The following is a 23,704-nucleotide window of genomic DNA, read 5'->3' on the forward strand; positions in this document are numbered from 1 at the left end:
CTGGATTTTCCGGTGTTCAATTTGTGCTCAAAGCTATCCCAATCCAAAATGATAAGACTCTGAATAGCAAAAAGGCCCTGTGTAGTGGTAAAACCATGTACAATAAAATGTCAGCATGAGGATAGGACCTGATGAAACTAAGGAAAAATCCTTTGACTTTTGTTCAAACCACACTTCCAGTTTAACCTATTCCTAAACATCGAGAACTTAAAATCCCGAGAGTTCCTAATATTCACAAGCCATTAAAATCATTAAAAGATTCAACAAATCTTAAAAACAATTAAAATTAAAAAACATAACAATTTTAATTACCCTATACTTACCTAAGTTCCTTGTAGACCATTCCTCTCCACTCAAACAAATGAATTCACTGTCCTGAGCCAGATATGAACTAATGTAGGCTCAGCAGGCAATCTCAGCTCTGCGTCCAAAGGTCATGTATTCATGCCCTGTCTTATGACTGAGTACATAATCTGAGTATATATCAAGAATGAACCTGCTGAGGATTGTATTGAGTTTATGCTTTGCTGATGCACTGCATGAGGAGTCCAAAGTTGACTGCAGTCAGGGAATCTCCAGTGAAGGATGGCTAGCAAGTTTAGAACATCCGTGTTTTCATGGAATCCTGAACTTGGTTACACTTGTGCTGAGAAAGGCCAGCAGTTCAAGGCAGAACTGCTTGTATTTCCCAGCATGCTCTGCCCAATGTCAAGGGACAGGAGGAGTTTATGAAGTCGGGTGATGTGACTTAAAGGTCTTCCCAGGCATTTCCCTGTGCTTGATCTAATCATCTACTGTAATGTTTAGTAGAAATATCGCCTATCCAGATTATCTTGAGATGCTGTCACTATTCAGCAAAAGTTACAGCAGCCAATCAGAAGGAACCTTGCAACATTGGTGTTTTACAACAGCTGTTCCATCTGTTGTGGTTTGTTAGTTTTGTGTTGGAGTAATACGTGCTCTACACTGCAGCATACTGAAGAAGTGTCAGAAGGCTGACGGTCATCTCTCCTCTGGATCTCTTTCTGTTCTGTGATTGGTCTTTGTCCCCTTATTCAGAGGCCTGGATCCCAGCAGGCAATGAATTTCTTGGATGGGATCTTATGCAAACATATTTAACAATTTAACCCTAGTGCTGTCTTGAAGGAAAGTCTCTGTTCAATGTAGCTCTTATATAGCCAGTAATTAGCTTCATAGGAAAAGCTTTGAGGGGGCATTGTCAAAATGTGGAAGCTTAATTTTCATCATCTTTGATTTGTGGTTGTCTCAAATTTTAATTTTAATTTCTCCTATTGTGTATTATTTTAATATTCAGTGCAAAACACACATTTACAAAATTTTCAGGGTTCATGTCCATCATGAGTAAAACTGTTAAATGTATTAAAATAAGGAAACAGCATAATGGTTCTAAGAAAGAAGGGGTGTGAGCATATGAGAATAAGTGAAATTATCAATAAATAGCATTAAGTCTCGTAGTGTAAGCGAATCCTTTCACAGTTTTAGTTTCACCCTGAAGTAAGTCATTGCTCCCAGTGTCAGAGGGTGACACTTTCCACCAGCTTCTGCTAAGGCCACGTGAAGAATCAAATTGAAACAAGGAGAGGCAGCTACTTAATAGACCTCTGTTCTAACTGATTTTCCATTCCACAGTCCCACTGCTTCTCCATTGGTTAGAAACTGTGCAACAAGTTATTTAAATTAAAGAAGTGAAAGCTGCATTTGCCTTCCCTGGCTGCCTCTGCTGTGTGTATCTGGATGGAGGCGGGTGTTTTGGAAAGATCTGTCACGAAATTGAACTCATGTTGCTTATGTTTATGTGAGTTTGGAAGAAAGCATCGGGCCTACTGTCTGTGTAATTGGTACTTCAGTAAAGCATAGTAAAGCTGATTCTAGAAGCTGTGCGCCATTCATAACAGGATGCTTATTTTAAAGGAGGAGCCCTTGGCAAAAATTGTTACATTAGTGAGACTCAAACATCTCCGAGTAGCAATGCTGTAACTGAGAAAGTGAGAAATTACCACGTGATAGGGAAGTGTGAGAGACTATGGGGAGGGTGACTATAGTAGAGGGGAAAGATCATGGGGAGGGCAAAGCAATGTTGTTTGGAGTTTAATCATGATCATGTGAAGTGATGGATTGTGGATATTTCAAGACATAACATGGATGGTGGGGTCCTGTAGGGATTGAAGAACAGAGGGATCTTTGTGTACAGTTACAAAGATCTCTAAAGATGGTAGTGCTAGGTAAATAAGGTGTTGAAGAGACAGTTCCATTTGTTTGCAAGAGCATAAAGTATAAGAGCAGTAAGATAATGTTGCAATTTTATAAAACATTGGTTAGTCCACAGCTGGTGTACCCCATGATCTTCGATCTTTACACTACGGGTAGTACTGAATGGGTACAGAGGAGATTCACCAGGATGTTGACTGACTGGAACATTTCATTTATGTGGAGAGACTGGAAACATTAGACTTGTTTTTCTTGGAGCAGAGGAGCTGAGGGTGTATGTAACTGAGCTATACAAAGCTACGAAGAGCTCCGATGGGATAGATGGCAAGAAACTTTTCCCTATAGCAAAGGTGCCTCAAATCTAACAAGATAGTTTTGAGCAAAGAGGTGATGGTTCAGAGAGAATCTGAGGATTTTTTTCCATTCATTGTGGTTGGGATTTGGAATACATTGCCTGAGAGTTTGGTGGTGCCAGACAGTCCCATAATATTTAAGTGGTTTATAGATAAGCCTTTGAAATACCAAGACACTGAAGAGTTCCTCTTCGCCCCTTTGGCGCATTGGGCAGCATTTGCCGTTTCTTTAGCATTTGTCTGTGTTTAATGAGGTCGAGTTGCTAGCTTGATGCTCAACCCAGCATGGATGGAAAATGTGCAAGGAGCTGGCCGGATTTGAACTCGCCTCAAAGTCTGGTGTGGATGCCACTATGCCACTGGCTGGCAAATGACATTGAAGACTACAGGACAAACACTGGAAAATGTGGTGTGTATGGATGGACACTTGATGCTGGGCACCTGTTTCTATGCTTTTCTCTCTATAACTCCAGTTCTATGGGCTTACTGTGTGATTGAGAAGCTAAGATATAATGGGTTAGGTGAGAGATGACAGGAGAGATGAGGAGTGTGAAATTCCAGGAGAGGATGAGAAAGTGTTATTTGCCGGTGAACGTGAAACGTCATGGGGTGGGCAAGAGGCCGTCACATGGCAGGTAAGATAAGAAATGGAATGTACTACTACTTTCCGTATGTCAAGTTTGCCGATAGAATAAGTCATAGCAGATGGGCTGGAATTCTTACTCTGTATGCCGGTTACTGTTGCTCACCATAAATTGGCACTGCAAACTCCTTACCTAGAGGCAGCTCATATAGTTCTGGAACACAGTTCAATTCCAAACTATGTTTTATTTTGCACTTAGGAATTGAATGAATGCTACATGGCTTCCACAATAATCTTGTTTTCTGCACACAGATTTAAACTGAGATTTTCTTTATGGGTGCCCAGGGTGATTGGTGAAGATCCTGAAGTACAGGGTTGGCAAATGTAGCATTGAGGATGCGAGATTGCTATGCAATAGTGAGGTAGGAATTCACCAGTTAATATGAGCTTAAAGCCTTGTTTGTAACATGGGGAATGAATGATTGCTGTGTAACCAAAAGAGTCATACATTATTTTTTTTATTGCAGTTTGAGAAAATGTTCTCTGCAACAGGGTAAGAGATTGCTATATGTCAGAGAACTTAAGATTGTTGCACATCAGAGCAATGAGGTTACTGCATATTGGAGATTAAGTGATCACTGAATCACTGACAATGTGAGTGATCAATCTGTACTGGACAGATTGAGAGAACGCTGTGTATTTGAGAGAGAAAAAAATCATCAGAATATATATTGGACAGATCACTATATTAGACAGAATGATAGATCACACTATATAACTGGGAGATTGTTGCACATACTATATTGCTGTACATTCAAAAGAGTGAAAGATTGCTGTCATTGGAGAGTAGCCTTTACATAAACATTGGTGAAATTACTGTACAGCATTGCAGGGGATTACTGCATGCGGGAGAGCATGCTTTAGATTATATCAATATGGGAGTTCCTCAGAAAAGTTTTCTGAGCTCAGCTTTTTTCATTGGTTCCATCCATAACCTTACCTCCATGATAAGGCCAGAAACAGGGCTGCTTGCTGATGTGTTCACTCCCATGCACAGCTCGTCTCATAATGAAGCAGACCGTGACAAACTGCAGCGTGACCGGGACATCATCCAAGCGTTGTTTGAGAAGTAGTAAGCAATATTTATGTCATAAATGGGAGCTGTTTATTTTCAGCAAAAGAGGGGGGGAAAAATCCTAAGCAGCTACTTTGCTCTTCAGTGGTAATTCCTCCACCCCAAGTACCCAGTGCTGCTAACTTGTCACGTTGACTTGGATTCCAGGTGCTGGATCAAAGTTTTGTAACCCTCCATCTAACTCCACATTGACTGCAATGGGTCAAGAAGATGGCTCATTTATTTCCTTTGCGAGACAACCTGTAAAAGGCAACCGGGTATCATGGCAACTTTACCTACATCACAAAAGACAGATAAATATTAAAACCACATTAGCATAAAAAGCTATGTCCCGCATGGCTTTCTAAGAAAACGTTATCCCATATACCCGCCGCCTTAATAGTGATAGAGGCCCTCTTGTCCTTACCTACAAACCCATCAGCCTCTGCATTCAATACATTATACTCCACAACTTCTGCCATATTCAAAGTGATCCCACTACTAAACATATCTTTAACTCCACCCCCTCCCCCCACAGGGATTGCTGTCTCTGTGATTCTCTTGTCTATTCGTCCCTCCCTACTAATCTCCCTCACAGCGCTTATCCCTTCAATTGGTCTAAGTGCTACACCTCACCCCTCATTTCCACTCAGGATCCAGGCAGCCCTTCCAGCTGAGGCAATGCTTACCTGCGAATCTGCTGGGTTATCTATCGTGTCGGGTGCTCCTGGTGCGGCCTCCTCTGCATTGGTGAGACCCATCGTAAACTGGGGGACAGCTTCATCAAGCACCTGCTCTCCACATACCACAAGTGGGATTCCCCGGTGGCCTAACATTTTAAATCTCATTCCCATTTTTGTTCTGACATTGTCAGCCCACGGCCTCCTTTTGTGCCAAGGTGAAGCCACCCTCAGGGTGGAGGAGAGACAACTTCTGTTCCATGTGGGTAGCCTCCTATTTGAAGGCATGAATACCCACCCTGTGTCCTTCTATTCCCCACTGTGACCTTTTACCTCCTTTTCACCTGCCTATTACTTCCCACGGGTGTCCTACTCCTTCCCTTTCACTTATGTCTCACTCTTTTCTCCTGTCAGGTTCCTTCTTCTCCAGCCCCTGGCCTTCCCACCTGGCTTCACCTATCACCTTCCAGCGGGCCTCCTTCCTTCCCCCATCTTTTATTCTGTTATCTTCCCCCTTCCTTCCCAGTCCTGACGAGGGGTCTCAGCCAGAAACATCGACTATCTATTCACTTTCACAAATGCCGCCTGACTAGCTGAGTTCCTCAAGCATTTTGTGTGTGTTCCAAAAGTTATAAAATGAATCCTGAACTAGGAAAGAGAAGATAAGAGTAGTGATTCATAGCTAGTCCATTCTTTGATTTTGTTTGCTCCTTGGTATGGTCCCTAAGGAGGGTATTGGTGTAAAACCTCATGAGATATGGAAAGAATTTGGAATGAAAGCAGATATGAGGAGCTCAGCCAGTCAAGCCACATGTGTGGAAGGAGAAAATAGTCAGTGGTTGACTCTGCTACCAATAGTGGCTGAAGACGAGGGCATCAAACAGACCAGAGTCAGAGTAAAGTGTTGGTTGAGAGAAGATGAGGAGATACATGAGACTTTAAAAATAAATGGGCACAACCTTGAGGGTCAGCATTTGAAATCACTCAAGGTAATTGAAGACAGGAGAATATGTGATCAGATGATAGAGCAAATGAAAAAGTATTGGTTGAAGTGATTTGGTCATGTTGGGAAATGTATAGAAGGTAGGGAATAGCAAATTTATAGGGCACTGAACATCTAGGATGACCAAATGTGCATGTAGATCACAGTGGGAGAATGACAGAGTTACCATAATTAAATACATATTAAACATATTAATAAAATAAAAATATTAAAACCATATTAAATAAATAGTCATAATAATTCAGGTGGTACAGAATTTAAATCTCATTCAAAAGCCACGATGAGAAACAAGATTGGAAGAGAATTAGAGTGCCTTGGAACTGTTACCACCCACTGTCTTCCAACTCCATCCTTTCATCATCCCTCTTCTCACCTGGTTCACTGACTGTCTGCCATTCCTTGCCTCAGCCCTCTCTTCTCTCCTCCTTATACTGGTTATCGCTCGTTATACTGGGTTTCGCCCCTTATTGCTGATGCAGTCTCATTGTGAAATGTTGACTGTCCCTCTGTCTTTACAGCTGCTGAATAGCCCACTCTTCCGGCACTTTGTTTTTTGCACCTTGAGATGGTCCCTGGGGAGGATATTGGATCATTTTGCATGAAAAGAAAATCACAAGGCTGAGAATGATGCTTTAAATGATACATTAAATTGGCTGAAGGTGGATGTTTTTTAGTTCTCCATTTTAAATAAGTACCTTGACACAATGGAGTAGTATTGGGCTCTTGATTGTAGTGATGGTAGATATTGAATAAAGTGTATGGAAGAATATGTAACATAAAGACAACACTCAGTTTTAGAACAATATATCATAGGCCTTTGTATATCTGGGAGGAATTATATATCATTGAACGTGCTGTATGCCAATGCAGCATATTCTGTATGAAATATATATTTAACGTAATCTGGTATATACTTTATTTAGATTGCAATATATTGTATATCAAAGAGCATGCTTTTTCTCACATATCATGAAAGACTGCTACATATTAGAAGGATTACTTCATAGGAAACAGTGCTATAGATCAAGAGGTTGCTGTGTATTAAAGAGAATATTATGTGCAGAGAAACTCTTTGATACCAGAGGAATGTTTAATATTATAAACAATTAGTACAATTTAGAAAATGTTTTATAACAACGATACTGTATGCACTGTATATCACAAATTATACTATGTATTCAAGGAACTGGTGCAATTTAGAGAATGCTGTACATATAAAAATGTTCTTTATCGAAGAAACTTTGTCTAACCCTTAGATTTTGCATGCTGCAAAATTAAATAAGGTGTTCTGTTCCACTGAATCACTGATTATGTGATTCTGCAAATTTTCACTGTACTCCAACTACTTTCTTGTATATTACAAATACCAATGCATTATGCAGAGACCAATATACCAGAAAGAATATATTACATCAGATTGATTATTACATATTAATAGAAGTTCTATATTGGAGGGATAACAGTATTTCACAGGCAACACTCAAGGGAAACAACATCTGAGAGAAAGCGATGTGTCAGAGAGGTTGTATGAAAGGGCAACTACTCAGTCTAAGAGAGGGAATTTCAATGATGGGAAGAAGAGCCATATATCTCTGGGATTTCAGTACATTAAAGAAATTATTTTACTCCTACAGAAAAGTTTAACATTTTAGAAGGCAATATTGTTAGATCTGGGAAGTTTCTACCAGAAACAAAGTGGAAATGTTTGAAGATATCTGTTGCAGGAATAATGGAGTGGAGTTCTCGATGCTGCAATTGCAGAGGTCTGAGGCAGACTCCACTATTAATCCTGGAGGTCTGGTGAGAGAGTAGGGATCCATTCACAGCCTAACAATGTGCTGCATGTGGCACCACAACAAATTCCTAATGCATGTAAATGTATAATTCAAAAAAAGTTGATCATTGATCCTTGTATATCTCGGGAGAGTCCTGAGGTTTTTCCACAACAACATATAACTTGATGCATTTCTGCAAACGTTTTCAATCACTTTCTCAGGTGGTAAATATGTTTGTACACAGAGCTGAGCGCTATATTGTTTTATCAATTTATTCTGAATCATCTGTACCATGTAAATTTTAAATACAGCTTTGATTTAATCAGTTCTTCTGCTGACAATATTGGTTACTATTGGGAACATTCTTTAGATATATAACTCTTTGATGGATGAATTACAGTTGAATCAATCGGTATCAAGGTTAGCTCCTCTAAACACTTATTTCCCAGCTGAGTTAAATTGAAGCTTGGTTCTCGTGTATGTCAGTGCTGTGAGTGGTTGAAGGGTGCTGGATTTTTCACAGGCTGGAGTTGCTATTGGATCAATTCCCTCCTGCTCTAGGCTGAAAGGCAGGTGGTGGCATGTTAATAAGGGTTTGTGGTTAACATTACCATGAACTTATTATGTCAAGGGCAAGAAGGAATCTAACAGAAACCAACAGGTTCTTACCAGAAGCCTGTTGCCCATTAAGAATGCTTGTTCTACTTTGTGGGATGTGGCTTAAGGCAAAAACAAGTGCAAATCACTGACATAATTTAAAATATTCACATAAGGTTTTGTTCATTGTTCTCCATCAAATAATGCTTCTGCCCTACATGTGATAGTATAGCCATTTGTATTGTTTTCTCAATATTTGTGTTGTACTCCTTCCCCTCTCCGATTTTCCTCTTCTGGCTTCTTCTCCCTCCCTTTCCAGTCCTAATGAAGGGCATTGGCCCAAAACATCAACTCTTCATTCCTCTCCATAGATGCTGACTGACCTGCTGGGTCTCTGCAACGTTTTGTGTATAGTATATGTTTGTTTCTGGAACTTCAGCATCTGCAGAATCTCTTCTGTTTATGTTTACAATATTCTTCTTGGCAGTTTTGAGAACTTTATGTATAAAGCCAAGTACAGTGAACATGAGCTTCTAAAGGGAACTGGGCCAGTAGAGGGAGTTGAGGGCTGTCACACATTCTTGGGGGGTTCAAGTAATGTTTATGAGCCACTCTTGTTAATGCTGTTTTGCTTTAAGTCAACATCTGAACTCAATTGTATTCCAACATTTGATCTCTTTTAGGTGTTTATAGACAATAAACACTGATAGCGTTAGATGCTAGAAACCAGCTCTTAGTTGATGGGTAATACATTTCCATTTTTTGTCTCACATGCTGCAGTCCCAGAATGTGAAAATTACCTTGTTATAATAACATGCCTTTTTCTTCTCAGTGTACATGGCATGATCTGTTGAAAATCACCTGATCAATTATCTGCCATGATGTCTGAAGGTAGGATATGGTAGAACATATCTTGTGAATAAATACGGCTTCATGGTTGCTATCTAATATTTAACACAAGAGATTCTGCAGATGCTGAAAACCTAGAACAACCCATGCAAAATGCGGCAGGAACTTAGCAGTTCAGGCAGCATCTATGGAGAGGATTAAACAGAAAATGTTTTGGGCCAAGATCCTTAATCAGGGGCTCGGCATGACATGTCAACAGTTCATTCCTCTCCATGCTGCCTGACCTGAGTTCATCGAACAAGTGATGAACAAATTGATGAGCAAATGGCAGTTCTTGCCATTTTGAAGCTTTGTACTGATGTTCCCATCCATTGATTCCTTTCAGTTATCTATAGCTCATCTTTCCTTTTACAGTTCGACATACAGTATTTACTGAGTTTTAGTTTATCCCAAAGCAATGTGTTGGGGAGACAAAATCTTGATGTCTGATCAGAAAGAGATCTTTTCTAAACACAACTCCATGTTTAACTCTGAAACCAAACCCAGCTCTATGTCTAATCCTCATTCTACCCATGACTTCCACATAAAACCCAACTTGGTATATTTAATAAGTCTGAGCACAAGCATAATTCCCATCCAATATCTTCCATCCTAGTCAGGAAGTTTTCACTTTGGGACAGTATACAAAACTCAAGAGAAACTGCAAAACTAGGAGGCAATGGAATGTTTTGAAATGTTCAAACAATTAATTTAGGAGTTAGCTATGATAGTAGAGGCTTACTAGGATTATGCATCGGGAAACCTCTAGAGGGTGGTGCCATGGTTTCTTCATTTTGTGGCATCCAGTTGTCCATTCCAAGGGCAGCATTTGAACATTCATGAGCGAGCAAAGCATTAGGCAGATCAGCCACGGGAAATCAACAAGAGCTATATGAATTCCTGGAGATTAAATTAAATGATTTTCTACCCTCATCCTCCTGGCCTGTCAATCATCTTTTTATTTCCTTATAACTAAGCCATCAAGGAAAAGATATATATATTTAAAATATTTCTATAAATTTACTTCTTGATTTTGTGATTTTGGCCTGGTGATTTTAGAAACAACAGGGCAACTTCAGGAAGCCTAAACACCACTTTCAATTCCCTAGATTAAGACCAAACGTGGAATGCCTAGAATCTGCTTGGCTGAGGTCAGGTAGGTCAACATGGAACAGAAACATTTGAACTGGATGGAATATATCATTCAAATCCACGTTATATTTGTGACTGGTCTTTCTGAGCAGGCTGCATACCAAATGATGTGATGTAGTAAGGGTTCTGGAGCAAATCTATTCAGAATGGAGCTGCCAATACATTTTAAGAAGAATAGACTGTAATTGAACGCTGTTATTAAACAACACTGCAATGCTGAGTAATCCCTGACTGGAACTAGTCAGCAAAATAAAAGATCTCTTGAGTATTAAGGGTAAAACTGCCTTCACACCCAGCAGGAGGGCTACATTAAATTAGTACATATTGTATAGTTGCCTCCCTCTCAATTAACACAATCAGTATTATTTAATTTGGCATTCTTTCTATCTTTAAATGTATGTAATTGATTTTGATTTTTCTTGAAAGCAGTAGAGTAATTTGCTTCTGTACGTGCTTTATTTCTTGCTTTTTTGTGGTTTGATTTGTTTCTAAAAGGGGTCACTGCTACACTCATTCAGACAGGAACTTTGAGTCTGCCTAGGGTTTTGCCTGCCCTGACACTTGTCCAAGATGAACAAAATGCTAGACTTTGATATAAATGCCAGTGGCTTCATAAGGTTGGGTCAGAGTTCGCTTTGAAGTGGAATCCTTTTATAAAGAATGACTATGGTATCCTTAGTCTTGAACTCCTACAATGTTTATTGCCTATATTAGAAAGTGATTTTAAAGTAAAATTCAAATGAAATATCCCAATTTCTAAAGGCTTAAAGTATTTCATACAAAATATTTATCAAACAATAATACTGTAGTCTTTTCAGAGAGGAGAGGGAAGTCACTGCAATTAATTAACTTATTACATTTAAAAATATTTAGTGAATTTGTATCAGAATCATGTTTAAAATCACTGGCATGTCATAAAATGTGTTGTTTTGTGGCAGCAGTACATTGCAATACATAACAATTAAAAAACTGAATTACAGTAAGAAGTGTATGTGTAAATGTGTTTGTATATTATATATATATATATATATAAAGGTTAAATTAAATAGTTCAAAAAAAGTAGTGGAGTGAGGTAGTGTTCATGGGTTCAATATCCATTCAGTAATCTAATGACAGAGGGGAAGAATCTGTTCCTGAATCATTGAATGTGTGCCTTCAGGCTCCTGTACCTCCTCCCTGATGGCGGCAATGAGAAGAGGGTATGTCTTGGATGCTGGGGAGACCAGTGCCCATGACAGTGTTCATGGTATCAACATGAAATAACTTGTTGGATATTATGGACCAATTTTAGTCTAGAAAGACACTGACTCAAATTCATTGGTAACATTCAGTTGGTAACTGTCAATTGGTACTACCTCACTCCTCTCTCCCCCATTCCTTCCAATGCACATCCCCTTCCATAGCACCCTCCTCTCACTGCAGATTACACTTTGTTTAGTATCATTCTCCCAATAGCATGATTGAGTTTGAAAGCATTAGTAATCCTGGCTGCAAACCAATTTCTGGCACTCCTTGGCACAATGCACTGGAACGTCAATGTATTTCCTGATTTAAAAAATAACTACAGCTGCATGGACCTGCCCCTTATTGATTTAACAGGAGGTGAAATGTATGTATACAGTTTTACAGAGTGCAGATTTTGTCTTCCAAAATCTGTTCTTTAAAGATATGGCTGCTCTACTACCATGATACCTCCTCAATTTCAAGTCAATGGTGCTGCTGACAGTACTATCTGGATGGGTAAGTGGATATGGCTCTTAAAAAGGAAATGTATGATTTGAGATTAGGATAAAGCTTGTTCAGGCTCTTTTTGTCGTTTCTGATACCAGCAATACTAAGCAGTTTCTGTCAATAGCAAAAGTGAGCTCTTCACCAACACCATAGGAAGCATAAGGAAGTCGCTCCATTGTGAGGCATGTAGCTGCCCAGCACCAATATTTAAACAGCATTGCAGCACATACTTTGTATTGTTGTAAAATATGCTGAAAGCTGGGTACTGTCACTAAATGACCTGACCTTTTTGATCTGTGAAATACTTACCATATGTGGAAATGAATGCTAAATAGAATTAGGCAATTCTTTTTTCTCTTTTAGAAATGAAAGACTGTTTCTTTATCTGGGTTAAAGGACCTTTTTTTGGCATTTTAAACCTGTCCACCAATGCTTACTCATCCTAATTAATTACTGCTTTTTGTCAATGTTATGGATATAGTTTACTCTGGATATTTTTAAACTGGCCTCCACATAAGTGGAGCCTAATAAGAATGCAATTCTCATTTGAAGACAAAATTGGTGAGAAATCTTCTGAAAGAGGATACAGGAGGAAGCAACAACATACACCAAAACCTTGGCAATGAGCTGCAAAAGGCAAGGCATGGCATACTCTGAGTGTATTGTGACAACTAACACAACTAGTTGGTGCAGTCTCCCACTACCTTGATCATTTCAAACTTCTGAATCACTGAGTTCACTCTTGAAGCCCAAGTGACCATTCTATGGAGCCAAACCTGAATACATCAATTTCCAGGCTGTTCCTGGGGAATGAAATGCATTCTTTTTCAAATGATGTCTATGTTAATTTTGTCCATGTGTCACAAGGCACAGAAAAATCACTCGATAGGATAACTATACTTCCTCAGTATTGTACTGAGTAGCGTTAAAAACACATAGATAAGAAAAAATTATAGATGGAGGAATCCAGTTCTGCCATTCACAGGAATGAACATATATGTATGTAGATCGAATTATTGAATTTAATAATTTAATGGGTGCTTGTCAGTATGTAGATTGGGGGTTCTGTGTTAATTTTTTTTTCTGGATCTGAAAAAAGTAGCATGATGACCTTTTAACACAGTAACTCAATGAGTTGTTTTATATGCCTTCACTGTCACTGTGAAAGGAGACATCTCTCTTTCCCTTTATTATTACAATTCGCAAGTTGAATTGTCGGATGAACGATTAGCTTGTGTTGTGCTGCAGATCATGGTCTTTACTGGGGGCCATGCTGCTGCACACCCGGCGACGGTTTCTTGCGGAAGTGGGTGGGGTGGGGGATGGTCATTGCTTGGCTCCTGCTTGTGTGTAGTGGGAGCAGGGGGGGCTTTGGGGTTCTAACCATTTAATTGTCACTCGTTCTTTGGGGCACTCTTCGGTTTTCGTGGATGTCTGTGAAGAAAAAGAATTTCTGGATGCATATTATATACATTTCTCAACTTTAAGTTGAACTGTTGAACTATTGAACATCATGGCCAAGAAATGTATTTATTATCTATCTGTAAAATGCCCTAAAGAAAGCAGTTATGTGCAGCCGTGTTGAATCACAAAATGTCTTCTGGATAGGAGCTCCAGGAGTTAGATCTAGTAATACTAAACAACTAGTAACATCTTCTGGAATCAGAATGGTGTGGTAACAAATGAAAATTTGCAATATAAAATTTCTGGAATATAATTATGTAGTAGAATCTGCTCACAGTTTTGAATATTGGTCGCATAAGGGATACAAATAGTATTTTGTGATTACTTATTTTGAATAAAAATTTCAAATGATTGCCCACTTTCCTAATTCTGGTTCAGAACTGGAAGTTATTTTGAATCCATTTATTGCTGAGGTGCACGATGAAAACATCACAGTTTGAAAAATCCACATAAGCTGTTCTGAGTCATTGGTTTAAATGAGTTTGAACCCTTCAGTCAAAACTCAAACGGAAAGATGCAGAGAGCTGCTGTAGCTCAATTCTTTTTTTTTCCCTTTTTAAGTTTTGTTTCTGTTTTGTTCCTTTCAAGCTTTCTGCAGTGCGTCTTGCTGCATGGTGTCTGAACGAAGGTGTTATCTATATGACAGCAGGACAGAATCTGGTCGGTCATCCAGCTTCAGTGGGTGTGGTTTTCTCTGTTTGTCTTCTTGCTTCTTTTGTCACATCTAGACATCAGGGTCACTTTAGAGCATTTTCTCTGCCCAGCCCCCATTCTGCTGCCCCGTACTATCCCTAAGACACCTATATCTTGATAGCTTTTAGTTTTTTTCCCGCAGAAATTTAAACTCAGCTTTTCTTAACAGCTGTTTATAATACGTCCATCTGTAGTTGTTTGGTCAACTTTAATAAGAATGGTTTGCTACCATCAAGTAAGCTGCCTTCTATTCTATGTACAAGGCAGCATATTTAAAGATCCAAATCAATTTGCCATGACCTTAAGAGCCATGGCCTTTGTTTGTGACACAGAACCGGGTTAATGAGACAGTTAATGAGATTCAAACACATTGTAGAAATGTACAATGATTGTCATGTTAATATTGAAAAGAATCACTGATATGTGTTGTGATCATATTCCTGCACATGTACAGTAGAGGATGATATTGCAAACAATGCTTGACAAGTTCCCAGTATGTTCTAGCTTTAGCCAGTAAATAATTACCAGATAATAGCACCCCTTTAAGCTGTTCTGTAGACCACATATCAAAACTATGAACTCAAAAGTCTTGTTTACAAAGCAGTGATGAAATTTCAGTCATCCAACTTACTGGCTTCCAATATATATGATTAATCTTTTACACACTACGGCTACTGCTTGGTTGGATAGAGGTGTGTTAGATTTGAGAATTGATGATCTACAGGAAAGAGGGCACTGATGCTCCTGATTCTTTCTTTCACCTGAAGTATTAATCATGCCCCTTTTTTTATCTTTGGTGTCCTTTGTGTGCACACAAAGTGAACAAAACTTTGCCATGCGACATCTTGTAGACCATCTGTATCAATCAATTCAATTGCAGAATCTTATGGTGTTCCTGCGATGGAATCTTCGAGATACTCAAGAAGCAGAAATGAATAAATGAGAAAATCTGCAGATGCTGGAATTCCCAGCAACACGGAAAATGCTGAGCAACTCCGATTTGATTTCGATGAAATTCACAGAGGAGGTGGAGCAAAATTCTTACCAATGATGACTAATAATCTGTTGCTGATACATAGACAGAGGCAGCTCTGTCTAGATTAATAAGATAATAAGAATCTAGATGATTAAGATATTGGTATTGTAGCTTTTCACAAATAAAACAGCGAAATTGTTTTATATTTAAGAAAAGCTGGAGTAACTTTTTTATTGAACACCAAAAACTGAACACAAAGAGCAGTAAAATTCCTTTATGTAATTTACCTCATCACATCAGACAAGCCTCTTAAAGTGAGCTGTTTTCTTGCTGGCGTACTCAGTAAATCCAAGAAACGTAACAGAATCAATGAAAGACTGCACCCAACAGGATGAACAAACAACCGAAAGACAACAAACTGTGCAAATACAAAAGAAAACAAATAAATAATAAATATTGAGGATGTGAGAGAAAGAGTCCTTAAAAGTGAGTCCACAGGTTGTGGGAACAGTTCATAAATCGCTTTAAATATACGCAAATGACTTGGCCTACACGGTCATCTGTGGCAATGAATTCCACAGATTCACCACGCTCTGGCTAAAGACATACCTTCTCATCTCTGTTCTAAATAAACATCAGTCTATTCCGAGTTTGTGCCCTCTGGTCCTACACTTGTCCACTATAGAAAACATCCAACGTCCATTCTATCAAGGCCTTTCAATATTTGATATGTTTCAATGAGATGTGCCCCCCCCCGCCATTCTTCTAAACTCCAACGAATTCAGCCCAGAGCCATCAAGTGATCCTCATACTGTACACTAACCCTTTCTTTCTCAAAATCATTCTAGTGAATCTCCTCTGGACTCTCTCCAATGCCAGCACATCTTTTCTTAGACAAAAACTGCTCCCAGTACTCCAACTGAAAAAATGTTTGATAAAACCTCAGAATCACATCCTTGATCTTATATTTTAGTCTTGTTGAAATGAATACTGACACTGCAGTTGCATTCCTTACCATTGGCTCAAGCTACAGGTGAATGTTTAGGGAATCCTGCACTTACCCCTTTTCAGCTCTGATTTTTGAATTTTCTCCCTATTTAGAAATTTTTCTATGCTTTTATCCATTCTATCAAGTGCATGACCATACACTTCCCTACACTATCTCGTCAGGCAAGATTTCCCCTAAGGAAACCATGCTGACTTTGGCCTACTTTATCATGCACCTCCAAGTACTCCAAAACCTCATCTTTAATAATGGACTCCAACTTCTTCCCAACTATTGAATTCAGGCTAATTGACCTATAATTCCCTTTCTTCTGCCTTCTTCCCTTCTTAAAGAGTAGATTGACATTGGTTATTTTCCAGTCCTCTGGAACCATTACAGAATGTAGTCATTCTTAAAGATTATGACTAATGCCTCCACAATCTCTTCAGCCTCTTTCAGAACCCTGGGGTGTGGTCCATCTAGTGTAGGTAACCTATCTACTTTCAGACATTTCAGGTTCGCAAGCACATTCTCCTTAGTAATAGCAATGACACTCACTTCTGCTCATTGACACTCTTGAATTTCTGGCATTTTGCTAGTGTCTTCCTCAGTGAGGGCTGACAGAAAATACTTATTAAGTTCATCTACCATTTCTTTGCCCCCATTACTAACTCTCCAGCATCATCTTCCAGTGGTGTAATATCCACTCCTGCTACCCTTTGATTCTTTATATACCTGAAAAAACTTTTGTTATCCTCTTTGATATTTGATAAAGGCAAGCTTTACCTTTATATTTCATCTTTTCTCTCCTTACGTCTTTTCAAGTTGTCTTCTGCGTTTTTTTTTTAAGATTTTCAATTCTCTAACTTCTGCTATTTTTTCTATATTATTTGCCCCTCTTTTGCTTCAATCCTTCCCTTGTCAACCATAGTTGCCCTATTCTCCCTTTAGAATACGTCTTCATCTTTGGAATGTAACTATCCTGTGCCTTCCAAATTGCACTCAGAAATTTCAGCCATTGCTGTTCTGTCATCATGCCTGCTGGTGTCCCCTTCCAGTCAGCTTTAGCCAGCTTCTCTCTCATGCCTGTGTAATTCCCTTTACTCCACTGTAATACTGACACATCTGACTTCATCTTCTCTCTCTTGAACTGCAGGGTGAATTCTATCATATTATGATCACTGTCTCATAATGTTTCCTTTACCCTAAGCTCCCTAATCAAATCTGTTTCATTATGCAACATCCAGAACTGCCTTTCCCCTAGTGAATTTAACCACAAGCTGCTCTGAAAAGCCATCTCATGGGCATTCTACGAACTCACTCTCTTGGGATCCAGCACCAGCCCGATTTTATAAATCTACCCGCATATTGAAAACTCCATGTCTGTTGTAACATTGCTCTTATTATATGTCTTTTCTATTTCCTATTGAAGTTTATACCCCACTGGCCATTGTTCAGGGCCCTGTATACAACTCCCATCAGTGTATTTTTACCCTTGCAGTTTCTTAACTCTAACCACAAGGATTGCAATTCTACCAAACCTATGTGACTTTTTTCTAAGGATTTGATTTCTGTTTTTACCAGCAGTCACTCCACCCGCTCTGTTACCTGCCTGTGCTTTCGATACAATATGTATTCTTGGATGTTTAATTTCCAACTATGAACGACTCAGTGATGCCCACGGTGTCACACCTGCCAATTTCTGGCCGTGCTACAAGATCATCCACTTTATTCAGTGCATTCAATATACTGAATGCATTCAAATATAACAACTTCAGTCCTGTATTCATCACCCTTTTTGATTTTGCCCCTATGTTACTGTATACTTCAATTGATCCCACTGACTGTAATTTTGCCCTCTCATTTGCCTCTTCTTCCTCATAGTCTCATTACTGCATTGATTTGTATACCAGCTGCCTCATCCTCAGCCCTTTCACTGTGGTTCCCAGCCCCCTGCCAAATCAAACCCTCCCCACAGCTCCAGCAAATCTTCCCCCTTGGATTCAGGTGTAACCCAACTATTTTGGGCAAGTCATACCTTCTCCAGAAGAGATCCAAAAGATTCAGAAATCTGAAACCCTGAACCCTTCACCACTTCCACAGCTACTCATCCATCTGCACCATCATCCTATTCCTGTCCTCACCAGCACGTGGTACTAGGAGTAATCCAGAGATTACAATCATGGAGATCCTGCTCTTCGGTCTCTTATTGAACTCCTTATACTCCACCCCCTTTCTACCTACTGTACATCATTGGTACCAATGTGCACCACGACCTCTGGCTGCTCATCCTCCCTCTTGAGGATCTTCTGCAGCCACTCTGAGACATCCAGGACCCTGGCACTTGGGAGGCAGCACACTATCCTGGATATGCACAAGGAAGTTTTATCTAGACTGGTTCACCTCACACTACCAGCTTAACTGTCTATAAAATTCTTTAAATATAACTACTTATTGATCAAGACCTTAACGCACAGTCTTTCCCTGAATAACCAATACTCAACTGAGGTCTTATCTTCAGTACCCTACATTTTCATCTGATTGAGTTCTGAGCCCAGCATGATTTTGAACTCTTTCCTGACAACCACACCCAACTCTATATTTACTTCAATGTCAATTTTATTGGACAGACACCCTAGCCTATTAATCTTCTCTCTTGTTTTCCGTTTTTCTGATCCATTTGGACCTCTTCCCCTGGTCTTTGACTCTCTCTAGATCTCAGCTGGAATGACAATGACAACGAGCTGATTATTGACTACAGGAGGTCCATGATCCAGTCCTCATTGGGGTATTGAAGGTGGAGAGTGTCAACAACTTAAAATTCCTTGGTGCCATCATTTAAGAGGATCTGCCCTGGGTACAGCATGTAAGTGCCATTACAAAGAAAGCACAGCAGCAGATCTACTCCCTTAGAATTTTGTGAAAATTTGGCATGTCATCTAAAATTTCGAAAAACTTCTATAGCTGTGTAGTGGAGAGTATGTTGACTGGTTGCATTATGACCTTATATAGAAACACCAATGCCCATCCATCACAGGTAAAGCCCTCCCACCGTTGTGACCATGTTTGATGTGCTAAGTGACAAACCAGTCTGGTCTGCAAGTTTCTTTGAACTCAGTCACAATGGTGCAAATAACTTAAATCAGTTTTGTGCAATTTGATGCAGGTCAGTTAACATAATCCTATTGTCTTATGTTGATTACACGTGACCTAAAAGACGCATTTTCAACAAAAAAACTGAATATTGGTTTGAAGTTTAACTTTGTCAAAAATAACTCTGACCCTTTGGAAATGTCATGCTGCTGTGGTAGAAAGCTGAGGTTAGTAATAAGCCATTTGAGCCCTGAGTAAATAACGTGAATATCCATCACAGAGCTGCATGATTTTACCAATAATTTTGACTTGGAATATTTATTTTATACTGCTTTTTATCTAGTAGCAAGTGGATGTTGTGATGGTCAATGGCAGAGCTAAAGCTGATGAAGGACAGTTGCTGAATAGAAAATTAGGATTGTTGCTGCTGGTGTCTCATGTGGGTCAGTTTACTTTTACTGTAGCTTGAGGAAGAAGATGTTACCGTGGTTGCTTTCTCCCTTTGTCCACCTCCTCAAGATCTAGCTCCAGCACGGCTGTTGGAAAAGGCTATTCCTTTGCCATTGTAGGTTCATCTAGAAATGTCTAGGCATCCTTGGAGCTTGGATATCCTTTCTTCTGAGCACTGCAGGGCTTCTCCAGAGCATTACGCATAACCGTCAAGACATATGCGGCAGCTTGGAACGCTGATAAGTTATGAGGATTGCACACAAAAGTAATGAGACAATTGCTGTAGATTGTCCTTTAGTCATTCTTTCGCTTCCATAGGTGGCTCAGCGATCATTGTAAGCCAAATTCATCATTCCTGCTCTCAGAATTCCTGCATAATTCACTGCCTGCTCAACTTGCTGGTTCCAGCACGGAACAGATTAGGCACTTGGCACTTGCAATTGATATGCATGACATCAGAACCACAGAGAAAACCTGCAATCCGAGTAACTCCCTGTTTTGGCTCCTTCTGCTACTCTAAGAGCTTGTGATACACTTAAGCCCCTCCGAACAGAGAATTTACGTAATCTCTCATAAAGAACAGTGAATGTCATCTTGCTCCTTCTGAAAGCAGTCAAAGGCATAAAACTTCATTGTATGATGATCTCTATAGCCGCACACAATGTGGTCCTTGCTAGCTTGGAAATTGAGGCATGCTATGGTAAGTTCCAGGAAAAAAATACTCTGAAAATTCTCCTTCTCTCCCCCTCCCTCTTCCGTGAGTCTTGTAATCTCAGTAGAAGGGAAATGCCAATAAAATGCACCTATTCTAGGAGCAACTAGATTTGTGCACCCTCAGCATCTGCGACCACAACTTGAGAGCTATATAACTCAAAGCAGCTTTAGAAACTAGCAACTGTAACAATAGTCAGAAGAATACAGCCTGGAGCCAACGCGGATTCAGCAGTCTAACCCTTTAAATGAAACTCTTTCAGGGTTTCTCCTGCTGTTAAATGTAGGTTCAACCATCCAAGGTTAACAGGAATGATGAGATCCAAAACATCAGCACTGTGGACAAATCTACATTAAGGATCTTGATTTTTAACCTACCCTCTTTAAGTTTAGTCTCTAGAAAAATCACAATCCTGATATGAAGTTTGTAAATCTAAGTGATTCAAAAATTATGCCCTTGCTGCTGGTTTACAAATGCTCCAGAAAAGTAGCTAACAAAACTTGGTGTTACTGAATCTTGTTAGTAAACTATGGGTTAGAAGTGGAATGATCAGCTTGGAGCAAGAAAACAGTTAACTAGGTCAGAATTACAGGCTCCACAGAGAGGTTTGTCAAATATTCTATAGTACTGCTTGATTATCCTTAACAATCAAAAAACATTAAGGATGATCTTACATGATCTGTTAAGGTAGAACCTGTGATCTGTGGAACTAGTTGCTTTTCTCTCCTCATGCTTTCTTATGTACTTGAGGCATTTTTTTTAATACCCATTTAATTCCATTACTCTGACAGAGACACTTCGGCTGTTATGCCTTAGGAAGATGGTACATGTACTGATGCAAAAGAAGCTCAGCCTTAAAGTTGGAAAAAACCCACCTCCATTTAAGATCTGGCCTTTTGAAGAATGAAAAGTGCCTCAATTGGCTACTGAACCATGCTCTGCAAGTTTGACTATTTCCTGGTGAAGTCTAATTTGTGAATCATTTCATCTCTCTTGAATGGGCCCTGATTATTTGGCTGTTTGCGGGCTCCTATCCTTTTCAGATTGCACAAGAAAGGAAGGCTGATAATCTGAACAGTGTTAAAAAATAACCCTTGCTGTCCATTGTACTTGCTGCTTCTCTAAGCATGCCTAATAGGTGATATGTGGATTCAGACAATGAAAATAAACAGCATTGTTAATGCTCAGAGGTTCTGCAGAGATGTAACCATGGATATTGTGAACCAAAAAAAAGTGAGTGTATTGCATTAGTTAAAATGAAAATTTATCAGACAAGCTTTATGGTTAGAACTGTATGTCTGCCACCTTTTCAAAATGCTTTTTATTTTGCGCAGTGGAGGAGAAATGTAGTTTGATTTTACCACATATATGCATGCAGACCCTTGAATCCTCTCATCACCGGGAAATAGATTACTTTACTCACAGACCTTTCCCATCTTTTTAACCATGAGTATGTGCTGTCTGCTACTGCATATGCTTGACTCAAAACTTGTAAAGAGAATGTTTTTACCTTAATTGACTACTCTTTCCTCAGATTACACAGTTCACTGGATTTACAACCTAAATTACATACTGTCCCATCTTGTACTATGTTCTACATGCTTGTTGAGATAAGTATCCATTAAATTTCCACCAAAAATACATCAAGTTTAAACATACGTGTTTGGTAGAACAATTTCCTCTTTTGGGCAACATAATGTCTCATATTGAAAACACTGATTGCTGTGATGTCTTAGAGCAATGTCTGGAAATGAGTTGCGAGTTTACAAGTAATAAAGTATATTTGACACTGAAATGCTTTGATAGAAGTCTTCTGTCAGCATAAATTGAAAACAATTAACATGAATTATTTGGGAATAGTGATGACTTAGACAGTAATATTTGGATAAAACTATAACTCTTGTGAATTTTTTTGTCACATTATGATTTCATCAGAGCTAATGTTTGCTGCTGACCATTCTTGGAAAAAGTAATTTGATGTGATGTGACCGACTACTGCAGATCCCCACATTTAGAAGGAAAAAGTTTGCATTTATATAACAGTTTGCCACAAAATACCTCACAATAAAGAGCTGTTGAGGTAATATCACTATTCTTATATAAATAAGCACAGAATCTGTGCATATTCATTTATGGTTAATGGAAAAATAACAAAATATTGACAAATAGATGACTTCTTTGATTTAACATAATTAAACACTTTGTTGAATTCCTGCAATCATAGGCTTTTGCAAAGAAAGTAGAACAACACAGTTCACTCAACAATCATTAAAGTAAGATATAAGACTCTTGACTGGTTGTGTAGGGGTCAAAACCAACAACCTTGCACTCAGCATCAACAACATCAAGGAATTGATTGAGGACTTCCGGAAAGGAAAGTCGGGAGAGCACACATCGGTCTTCATTGAGGGGTTAGTGGTGGAAGGGGTGAGCAGTTTCATATTCTTGTGTATCAGCATCTCTGACCATCTATCATTGATGAATTTGCAATGAAAGCTCTATTCAATAGGAGAGTTGGTATGTCACCAACAACTCTAGCAAGTATCTACAGGTGTACCATGGGGAACATTCTGGATGGTTGCATCGCTGTCTGGTACGGAGGTGCCAATGCACAGGATCATTAGAGGCTTCAGAGGGCTGTAGACTCAGCAAGTTCCATCACAGACACAAGCCTTCCCACCACAGAGGACATCTTCCAAGGGTGGTGCGTCAAGAAGGTGGCTTTCATTGTTAGGGACCCTCACCATCTAGGATATCCCCCTCATTACTACCATCAAAAAGGAGGTACAGAAGCCTGAAGACCCCCATTCAGTGTTTTAGGAACAGCTTCTCGCCTCTACTATCTGATTTCTGAATGGACCATAAACACTACTTCACTATTCCTCTTATGCACAATTTACTTATGTATTTCAGAATTTTAACTTGTAGTAATTTGTTATTCCTGCAGTGTACTGCTGCCACAGAACAGCAGATTTCATGACATATGTCAGTGATAATAAACCTAATTCTGATTCTGACTCTTGTGGGTATGGCCAGTGGTCCTATCCAACAATTTATTGGAATTAATTTGCTGACCACTTCTACCCAAGGTAAAATGATCGAATCTACCTTTTTAATACTAATAATACCACTGTATGCTGCTCAGACACAAATATACCACAAACAGTAGCAAGGGTAGGAGGCGAACTCTAACCTTCTACACCATGTGCATACATAACCTTCAGAA

General features: G+C 39.3%; 1 protein-coding gene across 16 annotated transcripts in view; it reads left to right on the forward strand.

The window, feature by feature from the left end:
* Positions 1 to 23,704, forward strand: part of sox6 (SRY-box transcription factor 6) — a 598,739-nt gene that overhangs the window by 81,447 nt on the left and 493,588 nt on the right. The window lies entirely within an intron of this gene.

Source organism: Hemitrygon akajei, chromosome 6 (assembly GCF_048418815.1).
Source record: "Hemitrygon akajei chromosome 6, sHemAka1.3, whole genome shotgun sequence".
NCBI lineage: Eukaryota > Metazoa > Chordata > Chondrichthyes > Myliobatiformes > Dasyatidae > Hemitrygon > Hemitrygon akajei.